Genomic DNA, 27087 nt, shown 5'->3' with positions numbered 1-27087 from the left:
AGTGAACACATATGTTCTGAGCAATGCCAGAAAGCCCCTTTTAAAGAGATTTTGTCCTGGCAAAAGACCTTATAATGCTTCTTGAAATAATTAGTTTCATGATGTCCTGTATATAGTAGACCTGATCTTTGTGAACACATTATCTTGAAATGGGGATTTAAAATGTACTTTGGCAGGAAATAAATATTCAAATGTAATGAGTAAAATTGATCGTGTTTCTTTTGAGATGACGCAATAGCTGCCTGGTATTGAGCCTGCTTCTCCAGTGTGTGCTGGCAGGAAGGTTTTCAAAGTTTACCTTGGTACCTTTGAAACCTAGTAAGCGACTAGTTCCCTTTCTAAGCTCTGGGGCAGAATCTAGCCCTAAATGATAAGGCACTAACAATGTCCTCAAACCTGACCAAAATAGGGCCACACCTTGCTGGAAATTGGAATTTTAGCCATGTCAGTCTGTCTGGGAAGACAGTGGGGCCAGCCCTTCTGTCATGACTGCCAGGATCCACCTTTCCCATTTATTTCCACCTGCTGTGCCCACTTTAGGAGGGTCAAATGTGGCTGCATTGGATGTTGTACCAAAGCTGTCCCTACAGGCACTAAGCACCTGGGGCTTGAGGGGATGGATGCAAGGTTTCTGCAAGTCAAGAATATATGAGCTGGTACAGGAATTTGGGGGAATGATAGAACTGTTATATATTGATTATGGTGGTGGTTGTATGACTGACTCTAGGCTCTGTCTAAACTTGTAGAACTATACACTAATAAGAGTAAATTTTATTGTATATAAGTTATAGAGAAATTCAAGGTTTTTTTTTCTTTAAAGAATAAGAGTGCTGGAACATCTATTTTCCATATGTAAATTGTGGCTGTGCAGTAGCACAGCAAGCAGGCACATGACCACCATAAAGGACAGTGCCTCCAGCTAATCTGAAAGCACTATGTGACTGTCAGTTCACACTTAAATAGCCACCTCAAACATGAACTTCTAACACTTGTGACTGACTGCACAATTTAGGGAAAGGAATTCAAATTTGTGAGGAGTGTATTGGGCATCTTTCTTTCAGGCTCCTGCTGGAAGCTGAAAGAATCTGTTCCCCTTTGTCTTGATATAGAACTATTTATTCCTAGACCCAAAAAGCTGACACCTATGTGCATAATGAAAGGCTTTGTAGGACCACCTAATGCTGAGAAAGCAATTTTCACTGACCAGCCCATAAGACCCAAATTCCCAGTAATAGGACCAACTTTCCCTAAAAGTTTTATGGAGTGGCTGGATTCCCACTATTCTGCTACTTAGTTGGTAAAGCCCAGGTCCCAATCACCTTCAGGTGCTGTGTCACACAACTCTTGGTTGACCTCCTATCCCAGTAGTTCTCAGCCTTGGCTGCAGTTTAGAATCACTTGATACCCAGACTACCACTCAGAGCAGTTAGGTAAGAATCTCTGGGGTGTGGGACGTAACATCAGTGCTATTTTTTAAAAATACCTCAGGTGATGTCTCTACTTTGGAAAGGGGACATGCTAGTGGTGCCTGGGTGGCTCAGTCAGTTGAGCATCTGACTCTTGATTTCGGCTCAGGTCATGCTCTCACAGTTCTTGTGTTTGAGCCCGGCGTCAGGCTCAGTGCTGACGGCATGGAGCCTGCTTGGACTTCTCTCACACCGTCTCTGTCTGCCCCTCCCCTGCTTGTGCTCTCTCTCTCTCTCTCTCAAAATAAATAGATGAAAATGGAAAGGGGGCATCCTTCCATTTCATGGACTGGCAGAAACACAGGAAAAGGAATGTATTAGTCTGCTCAGGCCGCCATAACAAAATATCTCAGACTGGGTGGCTTACACCACAGAAATTTATTTTCTCACAGTTCTAGAGGCTAGAAGTCCAAGATCAAGGTGCCATCAAGGTTGGTTTCCCCTGAGCTCTCTTTTTGGCTTGTACATGGACACCCTCTTGCTGCCTCTTCACGAAGTGATCTTTCTGTGTCATGCGCCCTGGCATCTCTTTGTGTGTCCTCATCTCCTCTACTTATAAGGACACCAGTCAGATTAGATTAGAGTCCACCCTAATGGCCTCATTTAAAAATTTGTTTTTGTTTTTTTATTTTAATGTTTATTTTTGAGAGCAAGAGAGAGACAGAGCAGGGGAGGGGCAGAGAGGCGTCCCCCTAGTGGCCTCATTTTAACTTAATTTCCTTTTTGAGGCACTGGGTGGCTCAGTAGGTTAAGTGTCCCACTACGGCTCAGGTCATGATCTCGCACTCCGTGAGTTTGGGCCCCTCATCGGGCTCTGTGCTGACAGCTTGGAGCCTGGAGCCTGCTTCGAATTCTGGGTCTCCCTCTCTCTGCCCTTTCCTCACTCATGCTCTCTCTCTCTCTCTCTTTCTCTCTGTCAAATACAAATAAACATTAAAAAATTAAAGGCTCTATCTCCAAATACAGTAATGTTCTGAGGTACTGAAGGTTAGGGCTTTATATGAGATGGGGCTGGGGGACATAATTCAGCCTATAACAAAGGAGATCATGGTTCCTGGTAATACTCCTTAACTTTTTTAGCTTAACCTGTTGGGTTTAATAGACAAACTCATGGTCCTTTGAGAGTGTGGTTGCCTGAATCAAGGGTAGGAGACTAGAACTCAACAGGCCAGTCCAGTTTCTATCTTCACAAGACAATTCTTTCAATACCAACCACTGTTTCTCTTAGGACCAATGTTGGGCACTTCTGCTTTGTCTCCAGAAGTCTCTGAGGTGGATAAGCATAGGACATTAATCAAATTAACTTCAAATTCCCTGCTGCACCCTAAGCTGTAAAGTCTGTCCCTGTCATATCTCCCTACCAGATTATACCCACATTGTCTAAAACAGTTCACCAGAAGTTACATGTTCAGCCCAAATGGTAGTATTAAAATGTCACAAATAATGTATCAGTGTCCAAATTCTGAACAATGTGAAATTTCTCCTCTCCTGAAATTCTTAGGAGGAAAGTAAATTTCAAAATTCCGAGGAAATTTAGGTCCAAAATTATTTCCTTCCCTTTTACTATTTCTGCTCACTCTCAGCTAGAAGGGTCTCACTCTGCGGTGGGAAGAGAATGGAGGTTCCTTTGACAACTTAAACCTGGGCTGCCATCCACTGGAATAGGTGAAGTTCACTCAGGATCCCCTAAAAAGAATTAATCCAACTCCAAGATTCTCATAAATCCCATTGTGTAAGAGTTAAAAAAATTACTTAGACACATAAGATTTTCCCATCTCCGATGCCACATGTACAACTTCAGAAGAACATAATGCAAAGAAGCAACCAGACAAAAAAATTCTGCAGAACCATCAGCCTGGTATCCTCAGCAAATCAGTATTATTAAAGATGGTCTGTGATCGATTAAAAGAGACTTAAGGGACATAAGAGCAAAATGTAATGCATGGTCTGGATTGGGTACTGCTTTGGATGAAGCAACTGCAAGGGACATTTTTAGGTCATTTGGGGAAATATAAATATGATCTTGGTGTTAAGTCAGTTGAAATTTTACTGAAATAGCAAAACAGAGGTTGATAACTAAAAAAAAGAAAACAGGGTAATACAACAGTATATGTAGTAAGATCTCAGTTTGTTGATAAAACAAAAGCACGTATAGACACACACATGCTCATGCGCACACACACACAGAGAGAGAGAGAGAGAGAGAGAGAGAGAGAGAGAGAAAGGAGAGATCCTGAAAGCAATGCACCAGGGTCTTAGAGTGGTGATTGCTGGGTAGTAGAAATTTTACTTACGTAATTATTTATCATATTTCTGCTTGTCTATATAGTCTCATTTCCTATAATGCATTGGGACTGACTGCTTCTGTATTAATAAAATATTATTTAAAAAATTCTTAGTCACAAGCAAATCTCAGCCACTGAAGCAGTTGTCCCAAGCAAAATTATGATGCTAGAAAGTAGTATATAATACAGTCCAGACCCACACCGCCGTCAGAAAGCAAAGCATATGTCTATCAGAGACAGCAATATCTGGAAGAAAGAAGAGTAACCACAGAAAACGTGAGAGAAAGAGGAAATTGTCTTGCTTTCAGTCTCAACAGGAGGCAACTTACATCGTGCTATTTGTCTAGGGTCCACAACCTTTCACTTTGAACTCTGCTGGGATTTATCAAGAGATTAACAGTAACACTCAGTTTACCCTATGGTAGAGGATGAAGTTCCATGCATGTTTGCTGTTACCTCTCTCAGAGAGTGGCATTTGAGACAATCCTGTCTTCTTGAAAAGTTAAAAGATATTTTGCGGTGGCACCCTAGTCCTTAGGTCATCTTTGTGGCTCCTTTCCTCAACCTCTACTCTATTTGAAACCACTTAATTCCCCATTTTGAACCCTGTGCTCCTGGCATCCCGCATTCCCCTAAGGATGGGCTTTGTGTGGTGACCCAGCCTCCACACTGTGAGTAGTTACAAGTAGTAAGCATGGCTCTGAGCATGGTTCAGAACCTTACTGCAGGAATTTTCTATTGCTGCGGAAACAAATTACCACAAACTTAGTGGCTTAAAACACACATGCATTCTCTTACAGTTCCAGTGGTCAGACATCCCACATAAGTCTCACTGGCTGAAAATCAAGTGTTACCGGCCCCATTCCCTGTCTGCAGGCTCCAGAGGAGAATCCATTTTGTGCTCATTTGAACTGTTGGCAGAATTCAGGTTTTTAAAAAAATTTTTCAATGTTTATTTTATTTTTGAGAGAGAGAGACAGAGCTGAGCAAGGGAGGGCAGAGAGAGAGTGCGACACAGAATCTGAAGCAGGCTCCAAGCTGCCAGCACAGAACCTGACACAGGGCTCAAACCCACGAACCATGAGATCGTGATCTAAGCCAAAGTCGGACGATTGACTGACTGAGCCACCCGGGTGCCCCAGAGTTCAGGGTTTTTTTTGAAGTTGTTGAACAGAGGTTCCCATTTTCTTGCTAGCTACAAACTAAAGCTGACTACATTCCTTGGTTTGCGGCCCCTCCTCCACCTTCAAACTCAGCAACACTGAATCTCTCAGACCCACTCTTCCTCCACTTTTAAAGACTGGTGTGTTTAGACTGGGCTATCTCTGTTTCTGAGCCCTGGAGAGCTCCTTTTTTATAGTTTTCAAGCTCAGCCATCCATTTTTTTAACTTTAAAAATATTTTATAAAACTGTGGGACAACTGTTTCAAATTTAAACTAAAGAGACATACGATGCAATGCATGAAACTCGACTGGATACTGGTTTTTAAGAAAGCTATGAAAATTATAATAAGATATTTGTGATAGAGGATAAAGAATTTCCCAAATGGAAAGCTAAAGGACAGTTTCAAATAAGTCCCAACAGCTATATATGTCTCTGGACTACCTCATTGTCCTTGCTGACTAACAGTATAGAGATTTTATAAGATGCTGTGTGTTTTTAGGCTTGTGTATTATTTAGTGTTCATTTGGAGAGAAGCTTGCTTTCTTTTTCTCCTTCAATCAGTAAGTGACCAAGTGATACTGACACTTGGTATCATGAAGCCCTGAATATTTCAGAATGTTCTGGGTGCTTGATAAAAGAGTCAGAAAGTTCAACATTAATGGAGATTGTTAAATGGGGGGGGCGGAATATAACTTTAATTCACTGTTTTTATGACAGCATTTAGAATAGTGTATCAGGGTTAGAGAAAATAGGTTAAGTATATTAATAAGATTTCATGAAAACCAGGTAATAATTTTATGGGATTGGAACTATCTGCTTGAACACATGCCTTATTCTTATCTTCTTATGTTATTTTTTGAGATGACTCTTGTTATACATTTAATTAGCTTCTTTCCTAATGTTATTACCCATGAATTCAGTAGTAATGAGAAGCTGTATACTCTGCTCCAACAATAATCCTGATATGATATTGAAAATGGCTTTCTAACTAAAAGGATTCGAGAGTCCTTGATACTTTATATAGTACAGAAGAATTCAAGATGATCATGTGATCTCTTGCTATTATCAGAAATCAAGGACACACTGAGAGGTATCAAGATATCCTTAAAAACAACAATATGGCCATCATCTACAGAGAACTGATATAGTGACAATTTGAGCATCCAAAAGGAAATGATAATGAAAGCTAAGTGCATCTACTTTGGTGTGTGTAAAGTAATAAAGTATGATGCTTTAAAGAACACCCAAATATAAATTGTACTAGAAATAATCTTATATGCCCAATTCTCACTGTAAATATGTGGGACAAATCACTCAAATGATAAATTTGCAGTGTTTTAAGTTGTAAAACCAATACAATATCTTTCTTACATGAGGAAGTTTAAATAGACATTATGGTGAAGTGGTAATATATTTATTTTGTTTTCTTCCTACAATACACGAAGTGGTAAATTTTAGAAACATTCCCCAGTATAAATGGGTTTGTTTCATTTTATCTTTATTTATTTATTTATAAAACTATTTATTTATTTATGTAATTTATTGTCAAATTGGCTTCCATACAACACCCAGTGCTCATCCTAACAAGTGCCCTCATTTTGTCTTTATTTATATAGTCACTTAGATTTCAACTTTCTCAGTTACAATTGTTCAGCTGCTTTCCACCTTTAAAATTTTTGTTGATGTCTACTACTGACCTTATTTACTTCTCCTTTTCCTTAATTGTAATTTTTTTATTTGAGAGAGAAAGAGAATTAACAGGAGAGGCGCAGAGGGAGAAAGAGAGGGAGAGAGAGAGAGAGAGAGAGAGAGAGAGAGAGAGAGAATCCTAAGCAGGCTCCACGCTAAGCACAGAGCCGGATTCAGAGTTCAATCCCACCACCCTGGGATCAGGACCTGAGCCAATATCAAGAGTTGGATGCTCAGCCAATGGAACCACCCAGGCGCCCCTCCTTAATTGTATTTTTGGTAGAGTTGGAATGAGAAATAACAATGTAAGTGAATATCCATTTAATTATGTTTAGTGTGTAAGAGGGTTTTTTTAGAAATAAAGTATTTCAATTATAAATAAAAACAGAAGCTATTAAAGACATTTTGGGGACAACCAGGGAAATCTTAATATGGCCTAGATGATATTATTAGATATTAAAATATTATTGTGAGAATACTATTGTTAATTTCCTTCGCTATGACAAAGGTTTTGTGATTATATAGGAGAATATTCTTTCAAGATGCACACTGAAGTTTTTAGGAATAATGTAAGTCAACTCACTTTCAGATGTTTCAAAAAATTAGATATATGATGATAGATAAAGCAAATATGGCATAATGTTAACAACTGAAACTGAGTGGTGAGCATAATGATATTCACTGTATTAATTTGGATTTTTCTATGCATTTGAGATTTTTCACAATTAAAAACTGGGAACATTTTACAGTAGCTTTCTAGGTATTTGAAACAGGGCTGAGGGGAGGTGTTAGCAAATGCCCAAGTCACCATCTTGATCCAGAAGCTCAGCTAAATTTTTCATATTTTAATCTGCTTCTTAGGTTGGTTACCTCTCCTTCTCTAAAGTGTACATGGCTATATTCACTAGGATATAGGTTCAGTTTCTTGTAACAGACATACAAATTGACAGAGGCATAAATAAAGCAGAAATTTATTTCCCTTGGATGTAACAGACCAGAAGAAGACAGTTCAGGACTAGTGTGGTAGCTGTTCTATAAGATTTTTCAGAGATTCAATCACCAGAATCGTGCTCCTAACCATATGATACAAAATGGCTCACATTTCAGCCAGTAGGATGAAGAAGGGAAGAGCTCTTACATTAAGGTCTCTATCCGAAAGTTGTACACATCATTTCCAGTCACATCCCATCCGCTAATATTTAGCCACACCTAGCTGCAATGGAGAATAGGAAATGCAATCTTTAGCTGGGCAGGTATGTGCATACCTAAAAAGATAATTACCTTGAAAGAAGGTGAGAACAGATATTGAAGGACAATTAGCAATGTCTGACGCATTAGTTACTACTTTTTGAATCACAGTGCATTCCTTCCTTTTTCTTTAATTTTGGATTCAGACTCAGCCACTTGGTTTTCCTAACAAACTCCTCTATCTTTTGTCTTGTGAAATTCATCATAGTGAAAGACAAGTACTTGAGAAATTGTGGTTAACTAAACCTATTGTGGCAATCATTTTACAATATATACATATATCAAATTATTATCATGTATGCCTTAAAGTAATAAGATGTTATATGTCCATTATATCTCAATAAAACTTGGAGGGGGAGAAATTCTGGAGCTGGCAAAAGTATCTACAGTTCAACAATTCTTGTCTACCTTCACCTTCCAGAATTGGATAATTCCACCAGAAGATATTCTCCCATTAAAATCAACATCTATTCCAGACTTAACTCAATCCATTATTTTCTTGCCTGATTTCCCTTTTGTATGTCATCTTCCCCATTTCTTTCTCTTGGAGTCCTAACCCTACACAGGTTCTAAGCTTGTGCCCTCAAGGACATGTCATACTTGTTCTCCCACCCCTATTTGTGTTGCCTTGAAACTCATCTAAAATGCTTGAAGTATTTTACAATGATCCTTAGTCTCTCTTTCATAAATCTGTCCAAATTTTTATACTCACTTAATGTTGCGGTTTATAGTAGTTTTCTATTACCACAAACTTCCAGGCTTAACAATACAAATTTATTATCTCATTATTCTGTATATCAGCAGTCCAGATTGGCCCAACTGGTTTCTCTGCTCCAGATTTCACAAGGCCAGAATCAAGGTATCGGCCAGCTGGGCTCTTACTGAGAGGCTCTGGAAGTAATCTGCTTCCAAAGCTCATTCAGGCTGTTGTCAAAATCTAGTTTTTTGCACTGACAGACCTGAGGACCGAGTTTTCTTGTTGGCAGTCAGATGGGAGTGGCCCTTAGTTTAAAGGCCTATTTCCAGTCCTTGCGCGTTGATCCTTACATCTTACACTTGGAATCTTTCTGATTTCTCCTTCTGCCATATCTCTCTTGCTGCCAGCAGTAGGTTCTTTGATTTTAAGGGCTATCATATTGGGTCTACCTGGAAAATCCAGGATAATCTCCCTGTCTTAAAGTCTGTACCCTTAATTATGTCTGCAAAATCCCTTTTGTCATGTAATACATCATATTCACAGTTTCTCAGGATTAGAGTGTAAACATCTTGGGGGAGGGGGCAGTGTGCCTACTAAGCTGAGGTCTCTAAGGTCAGCTTTCAGAGAACACCTTTATATGCAAATACTTGCCCATAGCATTGTAGATCTGGACTCTCACTGGTAGAGTAATTCCAGTGTGTTTTTCTTCTCTACCTCTTTTTGGTTTCTTTGGGACTCAGAAAAGCTCTCTGACCTAGTAACAATTAAAATATCTCCCTGTTGTCTAGTTACATCTTTAAAAGCTTTTAGATCTGAGTATCTCTTTTTCCCTTTCATCTCTGTTTAGCTCAGTATCCAGTTTTCCTAAAATCACATTTTTCAAGACAATCCCTCTCTTTCTCCAGCTTAAATAGCATAACATTTTGTATCTTTTTCTTTCATTCTCCTACTGCTCTTGTTCTGACAGTAATGCTTATTTTTATTTTTCTAACGTTTTATTATGGGAAATTTCAAACATACACAAAATTAGAGAGATACTATAATGAACCCCTAAGAATAGTATAATGAATCACTCAGCTTCAATAATTATCGACACTTCGCCAATTTTATTTTTTTTAAGTTTTTAAAAGTTTATTTATTTATTTTGAGAGAAAGAGACAGAGCGCAAGCAGGGGAGGGGCAGAGAAAGGGAGAAACAGAATCCCAAGCAGGCTCTGTCAGCAGGACTCGAACGCACAAACTGTGAGATAATGACCGGAGTGGACATCAAGAGTCAGACGCTTAACCAACTGAGCCACCCAGGCACCCTGGCACTTTGCCAATTTTAATTCATCTATTCATACTGTTTTTTAATATTTCAAAGCAAATCTCAGAAATGTCATATCACTCACACATAAATTAGAATAAAGCATTATTTTGAAGGAAATCCAGTGCCTCCTTGATTTCGCAAGCAAACCCTATTCCTAGAGATGGTGGTCTTTACATTTTTTTGGTTTAGTCTTTGGAACTTCAATAAATTTAAGACTTGTTTCTTCACCTCAATACAAGAAGATGCTATAGCATAGCATATATATACTTTATATGGTAGGGGCTCCCGTTTCTCTATCTATACCTTGATAAAAATCACCTGCCTTCCTAGGTTAAAACCAGAGTCTGGGTCTTTAAAATCCAAAGTCATAATCATGTTTCATGTAATTAATAAGTCTAGTGCCAACCTGACACCAGGCGGAGGTGGTGGTGGTGTTGGGGGGAAAGGGGATGAGTCTAGGAGTCTGTGGACATGCCACAAAAATTCAAGAAGGCAGCTCCTCCATATTTTTTCCTTGCCTCTGTAACAAGATGCAATTCAAATCAAGATAGAGGGATGGTACTGATAGAATGTCACCTACTAAATGCAAAATATATAATGTCACTCTTTAGTACTTTGTGGTTCACATGGAATTTAGCTACTTTTGCAGTTAAAAGCCTCAGCCTATAGTTCTGAGAAATAGGGAAAAAAAAGGAGCAAAAATGTTTCAGCCCTCTGATTGTTAAAGCTGTTTTCAACACTGTAATTAATGTAACATTGTGTGTCAATTATACTTCAAAAAACTGTTTTGAGGTGAACCTAACCAAGGCCAAAATATTCTTTTCCTGATACTCTAATCCCTTTCTCAGCCACAAAAGCATGCACAGTCTGTTCTTACTAGGGTTCACTTGGTTCCACCTGCTTTTAGACACCTGCCACAGTTGTAAGGTCAAAGACCTCTAGGGCCTGTGATTTCTAAAGCTGCTGTCTATTAAAAGCAGTGGCATGTCTGCAGACACCAATCATAATGTAAACTGCTACAAACTCCCAAAGTCAATGATGAGCATGGCCAGTGCTTTCCAAGGCTTGACCTTATGGCAAAAAGAAAGAAAGAAAGAAAGAAAGAAAGAAAGAAAGAAAGAAAGAAAGAAAGAAACAGAAGAAAGAAAGAAAGAGAAAAAGAAAAAGAAAGAAAAGAAAGAAAACCAGCTGCAACACATGTGCACACCGGCCACCACACTCCCACAAAGAGAACTGCTTCCCTCAAATGTTATTCTAGATCTCAAATGCCAGTCATTGCATTTGTTTCTTGAGGTTTCTCAACCCAGACACCATGGGGGTACCTCTAAAGGTCCCATCTATAATCATATCACTTTCTCCCCTGAATTCCAAACTAGTTATGAAATAGACACAAGAGGGGTGCCTCGGTGGCTCAATCGGTTAAGTGTTCGACTTCGGCTCAGGTCATGATCTCGCCATTCGGAGAGTTCGGAACCCCACATTGGGCTCTGTGCTGACAGCTCAGAACCTGGAGCCTGCTTCAGATTCTATGTCTCCCTATCTCTCTGCCCCTCCCCTGCTCTCTCTCTCTCTCTCTCTCTCTCTTTCTCTCTCTCTCAAAAATAAATAGAACATTAAAAAAATAAACTGACACAAGGGTCAAAGAGGGATCTGAATATTGAGATTTATTGTTGATAAGACTGATTTGGAGAATGGATCCGTGGCCTGCAGCCTGAATCGGGTTTTCAACTTTTTTATCCCAAACCTAGATTTTTGTGCCTTCCTGAGGGAATAGATGTGTCTGTGCAGCGGAGCCTTACCCCACTAAGCTGGCCTTAGTAAGGCTTGGCCACATGGAGGGGCAGATAGGAGGACATAGCATGCTATATAGGCAAGGGAGCTCTGAAAAACATGGCAGGGAGCTCAGCAGGGGCTGAGCAATAAGCCCTCAATTAAATTTTGGAATCTCACCAATCAGTCACTGTGGGGAGGAGGTGGTGAGTGAAAGAGGTGGCGTGACACATAGTGGGGACTGGAAAGCTCTCATCCCAACACTTCTGAAAGGGCAGAAATTTCTAGTTCATGTACAGATGGAAATACTAGAAAGGGAAACATCACATAACTATTAAATATGGTCAAAGGGGAAGAAGCAAGAGAAGGGCTCCTTCCCCACAAGGCCAGGGCTTTCTCCAGTGGCCAGCCTTACATACTCACTGCATGACTGGAACAAACCAGAATGCAGTAATATGTAGAAATGGGTACTCCAGTGCCCAGTAGAAACACTGGAACATACTGGTTTCGCTCCATGAACATCTCTTAAGAGTCTTGCCTGATTACTGTGGCCATATGGGAGGGAGAGAACTTTAGAGCTAATTTAAGCCCAGTTATTGGTGGTTTGTGTTTTTTTTTTTTTTTTTTTTTTGCCCCAGATGGCAGAAGACAATCAAGTCCAAATGCAAGACAGAGAATAAAAGAGAGCTTAAAACAGAGCTTGCAAAATGGTAGCCTGCTGAACAGATCCAGCCCATAGATGTGTTTGAATTGGCCTGTAAGATTTTAAAGATCTTTTTAAGTTTATTTATTTATTTTGAGAGAGAGCGTGTGTGCACACGTGCATGAGCGGGTGAGGGGCAGAGAGAGAAGGAGAGAGGGAATCCCAAGCAGACTCCACACTGACAGTGCAGAGCCCAATGCAGGGTTCAAACTCACAAACCGTGAGATCAAGCCCTAAACTGAAATCAAGAGTCGGATGCTTAACTGACTGAGCCACCCAGGCACCCCTAAAAAGATATTTTTCAAATTAATTGTCAGCACCTAAAAATTGGTAGAGCTCATATAAAAACCCAGATTTTATGGCCTCTCTGGAAAAGTTGGAAGATTCTGGCCATGCCAATGTGCATTTCTGTATGGCAAAATCAGCTGGACAGAGTAGCCACTGCTTCTTTTAGGAAGGGGCACAGTCCCCACCTAGGCTTTTGTGTGACTTGCCTACATTTGGGTTTGTGATCTCTGATTTAAATTGACTGCATTAGCGATTGTTTGTGATCTGAAAGAAATGCAAATCACCCATCTCTGGGAGTGTTTAATCATGTCAGAGTATTTGGCAATGTAGAGAGTGCCAAGGAGGTGTGTGCCAAGAATCTGACCATCCATCAGCAAGGGGAGGGATGAGAAGACATCTGTCTATGTAACGAGGATGAAGAAATTGTTATGAGAGGCAGGAGAAAAGGGGGCCACAGCCCGCAGTGTGGAGAAGCAGGCTAGGCTGGAGCAGGTGACAGCAGGAGTCAATTACAGCCAAGTGTTGCTAGGGCAACTCAGTCTCCATGAACAGCCTGGAGGGCCTCTGGCCCTCTCACTGCTAAGGCAGCTGATTTAGGAGGCTAGAGCTCTGAGGTCAGGGAAGCTTATGGGGGAAAAGATAAGGCTGCTGAAGCATTGTCCTGGGTTAGGGCTCCAGTCTTGGTAACAGGTACAGAGGGAGCCACAACATCCCACACAAGAGTTACTGGTGGCTACTCTAAAGGCCTCTGGAATTTAGAACCATTACGTCTCCACCCTTCAGGCCACTTCTTTCCAAACTGCAGGTTGTAACTCATTGGTGGGCTATGCAATTAATTTCGTGGGACAAGATCAGCATTTAAAATTTTTTTAATGTTTATTTATTTTTGAGAGAGAGAGAGAGTGCGAGTAGGGGAGGGGCAGAGAGAGAGAGAGAGAGAGAGACAGAATCTAAAGCAGGCCCCAGGTTCGAGCTGAGCTGTCAGCACAGAGCCCGACGCGGGGCTGGAACCCATGAACCACGAGATCATGACCTGAGTCGAAGTTGACGCTTAACCGACTGAGCCACCCAGGCACCCCCGATCAGCATTTTTAAAAACAAAACAAATGAATACAATATTTTATAATTTTCTAATTTTTTTTTGCTTAAAAATACTTAAATTCTATTTGTTTGTTTATTTATAATTTACATCCAAGTTAGTTAGCATATAGTGTAATAATAATTTCAGGGGTAGATTCCTTAATGCCCCTTACCTATTTAGCCCATCCTCCCTCCCACAACCCCTCCAGTAACCCTCTGTTCTCCATATAAAATGTTTATTTTTGAGAGAGAGAGAGAGAGAGGGAGAGAGAGAGAGAGGAAGTGGGGGAGGGGCAGAGAGCGAGGGGGACAGAGGATCTGAAGCAGGCTCTTGGCTGACAGCAGAGAGCCCGATGCGGGGCTCGAACTCAAGAATCGTGAGATCGTGATCTGAGCTGAAGTCCCACTCTTAACTGACTGAGCCACCCAGGCACCCCTAAATACAAAATTTAAACAACAGAGTGCATTACACACAGTAAATACTGTTTTGTGAAACAGTGGTTTCAGATGTCTCTGAGTGTACGTGTGCATGCATGTACTGAATTGTGATGTCAAATATGTTTCTTATTCTGTAAATTGAGCACAAAGAAGTTTGAAAGCCTCTGTCACAGGCTACAGTCAGTCACCGTGACTAGCTGATTGGATGTGCCTCATTTGGCATGTCTAGTGGAGCTTTTTGCTCTTTTGTTTTTGTTGTTGTGAGCAAGAATGGCAGATGTAGGCCAATTATAACCTCTGGTATCAGGACTCTGGTACCAGGACTCTCTGGTATCAGAAAAAATACAGGTTATGTTGGGCCAGCTGGGAAACAGGTTTTGAGGTGTGGCTTCTCAAAAGAAGTGCAACTCCACCTGACTGCTCGAGACTCTACCCACTAGGAGTGGGAGCACTGCAGGTGATTGTGCAGGTGAAGCCAAAAGGAGAGCCTGCTCCACAGTAGTGGACCCAAATTATGCTTTTGTCGGTAATTTTCCAGGTTTTTTGCCTCAAATTTTTATTTAAATTCCAGTTAGTTAATATATAGTGTAATATTAGTTTCAGGTGTAGAATTTAGTGATTCAATACTTCCATACAACACCCGGTGCTCATCACAACAAGTCCCCTCCTTAATGTCCATCACCTATTTCACCCATCCCCCACCCACCTCCCTTCTGGTAACCATCAGTTTATTCTCTATAGTTGAGAGTCTGTTTCTTGGTTTTCCTCTCTTCCCCTCACCACGTTCGTTTGTTTTGTTTCTTAAATTCCACATATGAGTGAAACCATATATTTGTCTTTCTCTGACTGACTTATTTCACTTAGCATAATACTCTGTAGCTCCACCCACGTCATTGCAAATGGCAAGATTCCATTCTTTTTTATGGGTGAGTAAAATTCCATTGTGTGTGTGTGTGTGTGTGTGTGTGTGGGTGTGTGTGTGTGGGTGTGGGTGTGTGTGTGTATTTATGTGTGTGTGTGTGTGTGTGTGTGTGTGTGTGTATATACATACCACCTCTTCTTTATCCATTCATCAGTCAATGGACATTTGGGTTCTTTCCATAATTTGGCTACTATAGATAATGCTGTAAACATCAGGGTGCACGTATCCCTTCAAATTAGTATTTTTGTGGTTTTGGGGTAACTACCTAGTAGTGCTATTGCTGGATCACAGAGTAGTTCTATTGTTAACTTTTTGAGGAACCTCCTTCCAGAGTAGCTGTACCAGTTTGCATTCCCACTAACTGTGTAAAAGGGTTCCCCTTTCTCCATATCCTTGCCAACACCTGTTGTTTCCTGTGTTAATTTTAGCCATTCTGACTGGTGTGAGGTGATATTTCATTGTAGTTTTCATTTGTGTTTCCTTGATGATGAGTGATGCTGAACATCTTTTCACGTGTCTGTTAGCCATCTATATGTCTTCTTTGGAAAAATGTCTGTCTTCTGCCCATTTTTTGAATGGATTATTTGTTTTTTGGGTGTTGAGTTGTGTAAGTTCTTTATATATTTTGTATTCTAACCCTTTATCAGGTATGTCATTTGCAAATATTTTCTCCCATTCTCTGGGTTGCCTTTTAGTTTTATTGATTGTTTCCTTTGCTGTGCAGAAGCTTTTTATCTTGATGAAGTCCAAATGATTTATTTTTGCTTTTGTTTCCCTTGCCTCCAGAGACAAGAAGTAAGAAGTTGCTAGAAGTAAGAAGTTGCTACAACTGACGTAAAAGAGGTTGCTATGTTCTCTAGAATTCTGATGGTTTCCAATCTCACATTAAAGATTTTCATCCATTTTGAATTTATTTTTCTGTATGGTGTAAGAAAGTGGTCCAGTTTCATTCTTTTGCATATTGCTGTCCAGTTTTCCCAACACCATTTGTTGAAGAGACTTTCTCCCATTGCATATTCTTTTCTACTTTGTTGAAGATTAATTGACCATATAGTTGTGGGTTCATTTCTGGGTTTTTTATTCTGTTCCACTGACATATGTGTCTGTTTTTGTGCCAGTACCATATAGTCTTGATCACTACAACTTTGTAATATAACTTGAAGTCTGAAATCATGATGCCTCCAGCTTTTCTTTTCTTTTTCAAGATTGCTTCGACTATTCAGGGTCTTTTGTGGTTCCATACAAATGTTAGGACTGTTTGTTTTAGCTCTGTGAAAAATGCTGGTGATTAATAGGGATTACATTAAACGTGTAGATTGCTTTGGGTAATACAGACATTTTAACAATGTTCTTTATTTCAATCCATAAGCACGGAATGTCTTTCCATTTCTTTTTGTCAACTTCAATTTCTTTCATCAGTGCTTTATAGTTTTCAGACTACAGGTCTTTCACTTCTTTGATTAGGTTTATTCCAACATATGCTTTGGTTTTTGGTGCAATTGTAAGTGGGACTGATTCCTTAATTTCTCTTTCTGCTAGTTCATTATTGGTGTATAGAAATGCAACAGATTTCTGTACCTTGATTTTGTATTCTGCAACTTTACTGAATTCGTGCATCAGTTTTAGCAATTTTTTGGTGCAGTCTTTGGGGTTTTCTATATAGAGTATCATGTCATCTGTAAGCAGTAGAAGTTTGACCTCTTCCTGTCTGATTTGGATGACTTTCATCTCTTTGTGTTGTCTGCTGTGGCTAGGACTTTCCAGAACCATGTTAAATAACAATGGTGACAATGGACATCCCTGTCTTGTTCCTAACTTTAGAGGAAAAGCTGTTTTCCCCCCACTAAGGATGATATTAGCTGTGCATTTTTCATATATGGTCTTTATAAGGCCTTTCATATATGGCCTTTATTTCATATATGGCCATATATGGCATTATTTCATATATGGCCTTTATGCATATATGAAATATGCATATTTCATATATGGCCATTATGGCCATATTATATATGTCCATTTTCATATATGGCCATTATTATTCATATATGGCCTCCCTCTATCACTACTTTGTTGAGGTTTTCTATCATGAATGAACGTTGTAGTTTTTCAAATGCTTTTTCTGCATCTATTGAGAGGATCATATGGTTCTTATCCTTTCTTTTATTAAGGTGGTATATCACATTGACTGATTTGTGAATATTGAACCACCCCTGCAGCCCACGTGATCGTGGTGAATGATTCTTTTAATGTACTGTTGGATTTGATTTGCTATTGTTTTGTTGAGAATTTTTGCATCTACGTTCTTCAGGGATATTGGCTTGTAGTTCTCATTTTTAGTGGGCTCTTTGTCTGATTTTGGAATCAGGGTAATGCTGGCCTCATAGAATGAGTTTGGAATTTTTCCTTCCTTTTCCATTTTTTGCAATAGTTTGAGAATAGGTAGTAACTCTTCTTTATTTTTTTAATTTTTTTAATGTTTGTTTATTTATTTATTTATTTATTTTTAACATATGAAATTTATTGTCAAATTGGTTTCCATAAAACACCTAGTGCTCATCCCAAAAGGTGCCCTCCTCAACCCATCACCCACCCTCCCCTCCCTCCCACCCCCCATCAACCCTCAGTTTGTTCTCAGTTTTTAACAGTCTCTTATGCTTTCGCTCTCTCCCACTCTAACCTCTTTTTTTTTTTCCTTCCCTTCCCCCATGGGTTTCTGTTAACTTTCTTAGGATCCACATAAGAGTGAAACCATATGGTATCTGTCTTTCTCTGTATGGCTTATTTCACTTAGCATCACACTCTCCAGTTCCATCCACGTTGCTACAAAAGGCCATATTTCATTCTTTCTCATTGCCAAGTAGTATTCCATTGTGTATATAAACCACAATTTCTTTATCCATTCATCAGTTGATGGACATTTAGGCTCTTTCCATAATCTGGCTATTGTTGAGAGTGCTGCTATAAACATTGGGGTACAAGTGCCCCTATGCATCAGTACTCCTGTATCCCTTGGATAAATTCCTAGCAGCACTATTGCTGGGTCATAGGGTAGGTCTATTTTTAATTTTCTGAGGAACCTCCACACTGCTTTCCAGAGCGGCTGCACCAATTTGCATTCCCACCAACAGTGCAAGAGGGTTCCTGTTTCTCCACATCCTCTCCAGCATCTATAGTCTCCTGATTTGTTCATTTTGGCCACTCTGACTGGTGTGAGGTAATATCTGAGTGTGGTTTTGATCTGTATTTCCCTGATAAGGAGCGACGTTGAGCATCTTTTCATGTGCCTGTTGGCCATCCGGATGTCTTCTTTAGAGAAGTGTCTTTTCATGTTTTCTGCCCATTTCTTCACTGGGTTATTTGTTTTTCGGGTGTGGAGTTTGGTGAGCTCTTTATAGATTTTGGATACTAGCCCTTTGTCCGATATGTCATTTGCAAATATCTTTTCCCATTCCGTTGGTTGCCTTTTAGTTTTGTTGGTTGTTTCCTTTGCTGTGCAGAAGCTTTTTATCTTCATAAGGTCCCTCCCAGTAATTCACTTTTGCTTTTAATTCCCTTGCCTTTGGGGATGTGTCGAGTAAGAGATTGCTACGGCTGAGGTCAGAGAGGTCTTTTCCTGCTTTCTCCCCTAAGGTTTTGATGGTTTCCTGTCTCACATTCAGGTCCTTTATCCATTTTGAGTTTATTTTTGTGAATGGTGTGAGAAAGTGGTCTAGTTTCAACCTTCTGCATGTTGCTGTCCAGTTCTCCCAGCACCATGTGTTAAAGAGACTGTCTTTTTTCCATTGGATGTTCTTTCCTGCTTTGTCAAAGATGAGTTGGCCATACGTTTGTGGGTCTAGTTCTGGGGTTTCTATTCTATTCCATTGGTCTGTGTGTCTGTTTTTGTGCCAATATCATGCTGTCTTGATGATGACAGCTGTGTAGTAGAGGCTAAAGTCTGGGATTGTGATGCCTCCTGCTTTGGTCTTCTTCTTCAAAATTACTTTGGCTATTCGGGGCCTTTTGTGGTTCCATATGAATTTTAGGATTGCTTGTTCTAGTTTCGAGAAGAATGCTGGTGCAATTTTGATTGGGATTGCATTGAATGTGTAGATAGCTTTGGGTAGTATTGACATTTTGACAATATTTATTCTTCCAATCCATGAGCAGGGAATGTCTTTCCATTTCTTTATATCTTCTTCAACTACCTTCCTAAGCTTTCTATAGTTTTCAGCATACAGATCTTTTACATCTTTGGTTAGATTTATTTCTAGGTATTTTATGCTTCTTGGTGCAATTGTGAATGGGATCAGTTTCTTTATTTGTCTTTCCGTTGCTTCATTGTTAGTGTATAAGAATGCAACTGATTTCTGTACCTTGATTTTGTATCCTGCAACTTTGCTGAATTCATGTATCAGTTCTAGCAGACTTTGGGTGGAGTCTATCGGATTTTCCATGTATAATATCATGTCATCTGCAAAAAGCAAAAGCTTGACTTCATCTTTGCCAATTTTGATGCCTTTGATTTCCTTTTGTTGTCTGATTGCTGATGCTAGAACTTCCAGCACTATGTTAAACAACAGCGGTGAGAGTGGGCATCCCTGTCGTGTTCCTGATCTCAGGGAAAAAGCTCTCAGTTTTTCCCCGTTGAGGATGATGTTAGCTGTGGGCTTTTCATAAATGGCTTTTATAATCTTTAAGTATGTTCCTTCTATCCCGACTTTCTCAAGGGTTTTTATTAAGAAAGGGTGCTGGATTTTGTCAAAGGCCTTTTCTGCATCGATTGACAGGATCATATGGTTCTTCTCTTTTTTTTGTTAATGTGATGTATCACGTTGATTGATTTGCGAATGTTGAACCAGCCCTGCATCCCAGGAATGAATCCCACTTGATCATGGTGAATAATTCTTTTTATATGCTGTTGAATTCGATTTGCTAGTATCTTATTGAGAATTTTGGCATCCATATTCATCAGGGATATTGGCCTGTAGTTCTCTTTTTTTACTGGGTCTCTGTCTGGTTTAGGAATCAAAGTAATACTGGCTTCATAGAATGAGTCTGGAAGTTTTCCTTCCCTTTCTATTTCTTGGAATAGCTTGAGAAAGATAGGTATTATCTCTGCTTTAAACGTCTGGTAGAACTCCCCTGGGAAGCCATCTGGTCCTGGACTCTTATTTGTTGGGAGATTTTTGATAACCGATTCAATTTCTTCGCTGGTTATGGGTCTGTTCAAGCTTTCTCTTTCCTCCTGATTGAGTTTTGGAAGAGTGTGGGTGTTTAGGAATTTGTCCATTTCTTCCAGGTTGTCCAATTTGTTGGCATATAATTTTTCATAGTATTCCCTGATAATTGTTTGTATCTCTGAGGGATTGGTTGTAATAATTCCATTTTCATTCATGATTTTATCTATTTGGGTCATCTCCCTTTTCTTTTTGAGAGGCCTGGCTAGAGGTTTGTCAATTTTGTTTATTTTTTCAAAAAACCAACTCTTGGTTTCGTTGATCTGCTCTACAGTTTTTTTAGATTCTATATTGTTTATTTCTGCTTTGATCTTTATTATTTCTCTTCTTCTGCTGGGTTTAGGCTGCCTTTGCTGTTCTGCTTCTATTTCCTTTAGGTGTGCTGTTAGATTTTGTATTTGGGATTTTTCTTGTTTCTTGAGATAGGCCTGGATTGCAATGTATTTTCCTCTCAGGACTGCCTTCGCTGCGTCCCAAAGCGTTTGGATTGTTGTATTTTCATTTTCGTTTGTTTCCATATATTTTTTAATTTCTTCTCTAATTGCCTGGTTGACCCACTCATTCATTAGTAGGGTGTTCTTTAACCTCCATGCTTTTGGAGGTTTTCCAGACTTTTTCCTGTGGTTGATTTCAAGCTTCATCGCATTGTGGTCTGAAAGTATGCATGGTATAATTTCAATTCTTGTAAACTTATGAAGGGCTGTTTTGTGACCCAGTATATGATCTATCTTGGAGAAGGTTCCATGTGCACTCGAGAAGAAAGTATATTCTGTTGCTTTGGGATGCAGAGTTCTAAATAGATCTGTCAAGTCCATCTGATCCAAGGTATCATTCAGGGCCCTTGTTTCTTTATTGACCGTGTGTCTAGATGATCTATCCATTTCTGTAAGTGGGGTGTTAAAGTCCCCTGCAATGACCACATTCTTATCAGTAAGGTTGCTTATGTTTATGAGTAATTTATATATTTGGGGGCTCCGGTATTCGGCGCATAGACATTTATAATTGTTAGCTCTTCCTGATGGATAGACCCTGTAATTATTATATAATGCCCTTCTTCATCTCTTGTTACAGCCTTTAATTTAAAGTCTAGTTTGTCTGATATAAGTATGGCTACTCCAGCTTTCTTTTGGCTTCCAGTAGCATGATAAATGGTTCTCCATCCCCTCACTCTCAACCTGAAGGTGTCCTCAGATCTAAAATGAGTCTCTTGTAGACAGCAAGTAGATGGGTCTTGTTTTTTTATCCATTCTGATACCCTATGTCTTTTGGTTGGCGCATTTAATCCATTTACATTCAGTGTTATTATAGAAAGATACGGGTTTAGAGTCATTGTGATGTCTGTATGTTTTATGCTTGTAGTGATGTCTCTTAACTCTTCTTTAAATGTTTGGTAGAATTTCCCTGTGAAGCCATCTGGCCTTGGACTTTTGTTTTTTGGGAGATTTTTGATTACCAATTCAATTTCTTTGCTGGTTATCAGTCTGTTCAAGTTTTCTATTTCTTCCTGTTTCAGTTTTGGTAGTTTGTATGTGTCTAGGAATTTGTCCATTTCTCACAGGCTGTCTGATTTGTTGGCATATAGAATTTCATAATATTATAACTGTTTGTATTTCTGTGGTGTTAGTTCTTTTTTTTTGTAGTTTTTTTTATATATGAAATTTATTGACAAATTGGTTTCCATACAACACCCAGTGCTCATCCCAAAAGGTGCCCTCCTCAATACCCATCACCCACCCGCCCCTCCCTCCCACCCCCCATCAACCCTCAGTTTGTTCTCAGTTTTTAACAGTCTCTTATGCTTTGGCTCTCTCCCACTCTAACCGCTTTTTTTTTTTCCTTCCCCTCCCCCATGGGTTCCTGTTAAGTTTCTCAGGATCCACATAAGAGTGAAACCATATGGTATCTGTCTTTCTCTGTATGGCTTATTTCACTTAGCATCACACTCTCCAGTTCCATCCACGTTGCTACAAAAGGCCATATTTCATTTTTTCTCATTGCCACGTAGTATTCCATTGTGTATATAAATCTGTGGTGTTAGTTCTTATTTCTCCTCTTTCGTTTGTGATTTTATTTATTTGGGTCCCTTCTTTTTTGTTTTTGATAAGTCTGACTAGGGGTTTATCAATTTTATTAATTTTTTCAAAGACCAACTCCTGGTTCCATTGATCTGTTCTAATTTTTTTTTAGTTTCTGTATCATTTATTTCTGCTCTTGTCTTTATCATTTCCCTTCTTCTGCTGGCTTAGGCTTCATTTGTTGTTCTATTTCTAGCTCCTTTAGATGTAAGATTAGATTATTTCTTTGAGATTGTTCTTTCTTCTTGAGGTAGGTCTGTATTGCAATATACTATGGAATTTTCCAGGGTTTTTAGGAGTCACATCATTCGCATCATTGATTTTTCATGTCCCACATTGTTGGTACCCTACCCAATGGCCATCCTTCAGTTTCTCCCTCCCTGATACACCCCCATTTCTGTTGATATTTAGGGAAATCCTAGACTTCACGGGAGCTGGGATCTCAAATGAAGACCCACAAAATGTCAGCCCCCAATTTTTATTACATTCAAAAGACATCACAATTACTTAGTCAGCTTGTTATAAAAGTTTCTACATGTGTAATCTCAATTTCTGCACTTAGTTTGTCTTGGACTAGTAACCAACAGTTTGTAGATTAGCACCAGTCCAGGGGCCAGACTATGAGTGGCACTGGTCTGAGCTAACTAATCATGGTAATTGTAATTCCCTCACCAAATGATTGGTTTGGGCATGGACAAAAAACATGGACAAGAGGTTATGTTTACTGGGGATGCCTAGGAAAATTTCTCTTGGTCTTAATAAGGGACACATGACATTTATAATCTTTCTTCCAGCCTTTTGATGTTAGTGTATGACCATGTGATGCCTGAGTAGCTACAGCTATCCTGGCGTCATAAGGTGAAGGACCAACAGGCAGAGGATAGTGGAACAAGATGGCAAGGATGAAAAATGGTTGAACAAAGCTGCAATTGTGTACTGATTCACCAGACATACCAGGGGTCATTCTAAATCTAGCTTCATTTTTTTTGTATTTTAATTTTTTTTCAAGCTTCCATTCACTTTATTTTTCTTGTGAGGTGACCACAGCCAGAGCCTGGGTCCTCTGCACGGAGACCCTGGGTTGGGTCTTTACAAGACCCAGTGAATTCCTGACAGGGAGACTTGGTGAACACAGTCTCTTTCCAAAGGTCAGGCATGAGATAGCTGTAGGTCTTGGAAATGGCATCAAAAGTAGCCTTGGTGAAGTTGCCCAGGGTGGCAGTGCACCCCCTGGCTGAGGTGTAGCAGTCAATACCAGCCAGCAGCAGCAGCTTCTTGGGCACAGGGACTGAGACAATGCCAGTGCCTCTCGGGGGCAGGGATGAGGTGCACCAGCACAGAGCCACAACAACCTGTCACTTTGCATGGGAAAGTGTGGGGCTTGCAGATCTTGTTCCCCCAGTAGCCTCGCCACACGGGAACCATGGAAAGCTTGGACAGGATGATAGCCCCACGGATGGCAGTGGCTACCTCTTTGGAGCACTTAATACCTAGACCGACGTGTCCATTGTAATCTCCGATGGCAACAAATGCCTTGAACCTGGTTCGCTGGCCAACGTGGGTCTGCTTTCGCAAAGGTATAATCTTTGAAACCTCGTCCTTGAGGGACACCCCCAGGAAAAAGTCAATGATCTCAGATTCCTTGATGGGCAGGGAGAAGAGAGAGATCTCCTCCAGGTATTTGATCTTCATGTCCTTGACCAGGTGGCCCAGCTTGGTGATGGGGATCCACTCCTCGTTCTCAGCCTTGCCTCCATGAGCTCCGCTGCCCCGGCCCCGGCCCGGGATGCCGCTGCCTGCCGAAGCCTCCGCGGAAGCCGCCAAAGCCTCCCATTCCAGGGCCTCGGGGCCCTCCCGGCCCTCCAGCAGGACCGGCGTCATCCGCCATTTGGTGTTTTCCCAGAAAAGCAACTGTATTTTAATTTTAAATTAATATACAGTAAATTTGATTTTTTGTGTGTACAGTTCCATGAATTTTAACACATACAGAGATTCATGTAACCACCAACATAATCAGGATACCGAATAGTTCTATCATCCCATAAAACTCCATCATGCTATTGCTTTGAAGTCACACCCTCTCTCCACTCCTAACCACTGATCTGTTCTCCATCGCTATATTTTTGTCCTTTCAAAAATGTCATATAAATGGAAGCAAACAGTACATAACATTTTGAAGTCATCTTTCACTCAGTACAATGCTTCTGAGATTCATTCAAGTTCTTGCATATTCATTCCTTTTTATTGATAAGTAGTATTCCATTGGATGGACATATCACAGTTTATCCATTCATCACTTAAAGGGTATTTGGGTTGTTTCCAACTTTTGGTGATTATGAATAGAACACTTCTAAAGATTTTATGTACAGGTTTTGTGTGAACACAGGTTTTTATTTCTCTAGGGCAAATAACTAGGCTTGGCATTGCTGGGTTATACAGTAAGTATATATTTAACTTTATAAGCTGCCTGTTTTCCAGGGTGTCTATAGCATTTGCATCCTCACCAGCAATATAAGAAAGTTTCAGATGTTTCCCTATATTTTCCTTTAAAAATCTTATAGTTTTATGATTTACATTCAGATCTGTGATCCATTCTGAGGTAATTTTGGTATTAAGTATGAGGTTTTAGTCAAAGTTCATTTCTTATATATGGATGTCCAATTGTTCTAATATCATTTGTTGAAAAGACTGTCATTTCCCCCATTGAATTCTTTGTACCTTTGTCACAAATCAATTGACCATATTTGTGTGGGTCTATTTCTGAATTCCCTATTCTGTTGCATTGTTCTATATGTCTGTCCCTTCACCAACACCACACTGTCTTGATTGCTGTAGCTATTTGGTAAGTCTTAAATTCAGGTGGTGTGACTCCTCCAAGTTTATTAATCTTTTCAAAATCATTTTGGTTATTCTACTCCCTTTACCATTCTATATGAATTTTAAAGTTTTTTTTCAACGTTTTTTATTTATTTTTGGGACAGAGAGAGACAGAGCATGAACGGGGGAGGAGCAGAGAGAGAGGGAAACACAGAATCGGAAACAGGCTCCAGGCTCCGAGCCATCAGCCCAGAGCCCGACGCGGGGCTCGAACTCACGGACCGCGAGATCGTGACCTGGCTGAAGTCGGACGCTTAACCAACTGCGCCACCCAGGCACCCCTCTATATGAATTTTAGACTCAACCCAACTCTATTTTACAAAAAATCTTGAGATTTTTATAGGAACTGCATTAAATCTATAGACCAACTTAGGGAGAACTGACATCTTTAATATTTTGAGTGTTCCAGTCCATAAAAATGGTATGTTTCTCCAGTTATTTAGGTCTTTGGAAATTTCTTTCATCAGAATTTTATAGGTTTAAGCATATAGATCCTGTCTATGTCTTTTTCTTTTTCAAATTTTTTTTTTTTTATTTTTGAGAGAGAGACAGAGCACAAGCAGGGGAGGGGCAGAGAGAGAGAGAGGGAGACACGGAATATGAAGCAGGCTACAGGCTCTGAGCTGTCAGCACAGAGCCCAATGTGGGGCTTGAACCCACGAGCCATGAGATCATGACCTGAGCCAAAGTCGGATACTTAACCGATTGAGCCACCTAGGCGCCCCAAGATCCTATACATGTTAGATTTTTCCCTAAGTATTTCATTTTCTAGAGCTACTATAAATAGTACTGTTTATTGCTAGTATACAGAAATGTGATTGATATCTGTGTGTTGATCTTGTATTCTGCAACCTTGCTAAATTTACTTATTAGTTCTAGGTGTGTGTGTGTGTGTGTGTGTGTGTATGTGTGTGTTATTTTGGGTTGTCATCTGTAAATAGGGATGGTTTTATTCATCCCCTCTCCTTTCTTCTCCTCTCCATCCCTAACTGCCTACAGTTGAGCTGCCTAATTCAGATGAAATATAAGAGTGGAGGATAAATAGAGTTGTTATAGGTCATCTGCAAATTATTCAAGTTGCTTTGAAGTCATTCTACAGCAAGGTGACAAAAATATTACATGCAAATGATGTGATCATGTACTATGAAAAATGGTAAAGCAATAATAAAAATTTTACAATAATAAATATTACAAAAATACCAGTACTTATGTGCCAGGGACTGTTCCTATTATTGTACATAAACAAACTTTTGTAATCACAACCCTATGATGTGGGTACTATTATCCCCATCTTACAGATGTGTAAACTATAAATGGCAGAGGTGGGCACAAACCCAGGTAGTCTGGCTCCATTGCTTACACCCTTAATCATTACCCATTGGAACAGAAGTTTCTAGAAATGGACTCTACAATATCTGAGATATTAGTATGATTTCAAATGAGTAAAACATTGACTATTCAACAATTATATAGAAATAACTGGATAGCTATTGGGAAAAATTAAAGTTGGAAACCTACATTTATACTACACATCAAAATAAAACCTATATGGAACATGCATTTAAAGGTGAAAATTAAAACCATAAAGGTGCTAAAAGAAAACATAGAGAAAGAATTTTATAATCTTAAGGTGGGGAAAGGTTTTCAAAGTACAGCACATAAGCCATCTATTATACATGAAATAATCAGGGGTGCCTGGGTGGCTCAGTCGGTTAAGTGAACAGCTCAGAGCCTGGAGCCTGCTTCAGATTCTGTGTCTCCCTCTCTCTCTGCCCCTTCCCCACTTGCGTTCTCTCTCTCTCTTAAAAAGAAATAAACATTAAAAAAAGAAATAATCAGTAATTTGATTATATAAA

General features: G+C 39.7%; 1 pseudogene; it reads right to left on the bottom strand.

Moving 5' to 3' along the window:
* Positions 1-23375: 23375 nt before the first annotated feature.
* Positions 23376-24242, bottom strand: LOC124522271 (40S ribosomal protein S2-like; annotated as a pseudogene).
* Positions 24243-27087: the final 2845 nt, after the last annotated feature.

This window comes from Lynx rufus, unplaced genomic scaffold, assembly GCF_022079265.1.
Source record: "Lynx rufus isolate CCGP_SWC_20201006 ecotype Redwood Valley unplaced genomic scaffold, mLynRuf1.p SCAF_35, whole genome shotgun sequence".
Classification (NCBI taxonomy): domain Eukaryota; kingdom Metazoa; phylum Chordata; class Mammalia; order Carnivora; family Felidae; genus Lynx; species Lynx rufus.
Note: the sequence above shows the minus strand (reverse complement) of the source record. Positions and strands in the feature narration are given on the sequence as shown.